Genomic DNA, 2,010 nt, shown 5'->3' with positions numbered 1-2,010 from the left:
TAATTAAATGTACACCGATCACCAACAGGGAAAAAGTGACAACAAATGCTAATGACCCACTAATGAAACTTAAATCACACAACACTCCCACACAAACATATTCAAATGCTAGCATACCAAAGTATGATGAGGGAGCAAAAGTATGTGCCAGTGCTGTGACCCCTTTTCCAAAAACATAGTAGAGCCGAATCAAAGGAACTGTTAACAAAACTGATAAATTGTACTAGGCAAAAATATTAGTAACAATGAAAAAATAGTAAAGTACCAGCTGTGGTCGAGGCAAGTGGGAGAGGAGGCAACTTAAACCTAGGAAGAGAGCTTTTAGAGAGATTTCGGTGACCGAAAAACTTGACAAATTCTTTTTTGATCAATCTGTGTTTGAGAGATTTTGGTTATTGTTGGCAGGACGAAAATTATTCCTTACCCGTGGAAGAAGAATTGTGCTTTTGTGGAGTTTGAGCGGGAGAGTGATAGTCAAGATGCGTTGGTGGATATGCGTTTCAAATTCTTCCCGGACAAATGGCAATGGAAAGTGTGCTATGCTCACTCGGATGATCCTGGAAAGAGTGTTGTAGAAGAGAATGTTGAAGAAGTTGATTGGCAACTAGTGCCTCAATCGTCATCCGACTCAAGAAAGGCTCTTGAAGAAGATCATTCCTCATCGTACTCTGGTACTCACTATTTTTTCATTGATACATTCTCATCGTACTCTAATACTCACTATTTTTTCATTGTTACTAATGTATCTACCTGGTACATTTCATCAGTTTTGTTAACAGTTCCTTTGATTCGGCTTTACTGTGTTTTTGAAACAGGGGTCACAACTCTTGCTCCCTCATCATCTTTTGGTATGCTAGCATTTGAATATGTTTGTGTGGTAGTGTTGTGTGATTCAAGTTTTATTAGTGGGTCATTAGCATTTGAATATATTTTTCCATTGCTACTAATGTTGCTGCCTAGTACATTTCATCAGTTTTGTTAACAGTTCCTTTGATTCTGCTTTACTATTTTTGTGAAACAGGGGTCACACCATCGTAAAGCGCTCTTCCTAGCTCTAAGTTGTCTCCTTACCCACTTCCCTTGACCACTGCTGGTACTTTACTATTTTTCATTGTTACTAATGTTACTGCCTTGTACATTTTATTAGTTTTGTAAACAGTTCATTTGATTCGGCTTTACTATGTTTTTGAAACAGGGGTCAAACCAACGGCAAGCGCTCGTGCTCCCTCATCATCCTCTGGTATGCTAGCATTTGAATATGTTTTGTGTGGTAGTGTTGTGTGGTTCAAGTTTTATTTGTGGGTCATTAGCATTTGAATATATTCTTTCATTGCTACCAATGTTTCGGCCGAGTACATTTCTTCAGTTTTGTTAGCAGTTCCTTTGATTCTGTTTTACTATTTTTGTGAAACAGGGGTCACACCATCGCCAAGCACTTTTGAGTTTTGATACGTTTAAGTTGCCTCCTCACCCATTTGCCTCGACCACTGCTGGTACTTTACTATTTTTTTCATTGTTACTAATGTTTTTGCCAAGTACATGTTATCAGTTTTGTTAACAGTTCCTTTAATTCGGCTTTACTATGTTTTTGAAACTGGGGTCACACTAACAGCAACCACTGTTGCTCCCTCATCATCCTCTGGTATGCTAGCATTTGATTATGTTTGCGTGGTAGTGTTGTGTGATTTAAGTTTTATTAGTGGGTCATTAGCATCTGTTGCCACTTTTTCCCTGTTGGTGATCAATGTACATTTAATCATATGGAATGTGTGTGTGTGCGGGGTGTCAAGGTGATTTTCAGATTTATTAAACTCCTTGCTGATTCTTGTTTATTCTCTAGTCCTTTTAAATACTTTGAACAAATTACCCTTACCTACTTGCTGATTCTTGTTTATTTTCTAGTCCTAAATAGTTTGAACAAATCACCCTTTCCTACTTGCTGATTCTTTGTACTTCCAAGTCTTTTCGTTGGTTTTTGTCTCTCGAGTTTCATCATTGTGTCAATAATTG

At 37.8% G+C, this 2,010-nt stretch overlaps 1 long non-coding RNA gene across 1 annotated transcript; it reads left to right on the top strand.

Annotated features, from left to right (window-relative positions):
- The first annotated feature begins 409 nt into the window (after nucleotides 1-409).
- Nucleotides 410-1,469, top strand: LOC133729292 (uncharacterized). The gene is made up of 5 exons (XR_009856330.1): nucleotides 410-671; nucleotides 816-848; nucleotides 1,022-1,093; nucleotides 1,196-1,240; nucleotides 1,415-1,469. It is a non-coding gene; the product is annotated as an uncharacterized LOC133729292 (long non-coding RNA).
- The last annotated feature ends 541 nt before the right edge of the window (nucleotides 1,470-2,010 follow it).

The sequence above is a fragment of the Rosa rugosa genome, chromosome 2 (genome assembly GCF_958449725.1).
Source record: "Rosa rugosa chromosome 2, drRosRugo1.1, whole genome shotgun sequence".
In the NCBI taxonomy this organism is placed as follows: domain Eukaryota; kingdom Viridiplantae; phylum Streptophyta; class Magnoliopsida; order Rosales; family Rosaceae; genus Rosa; species Rosa rugosa.
The sequence above is the reverse complement of the archived record's forward strand: the minus strand, read 5'-3'. Positions and strand labels throughout refer to the sequence as shown.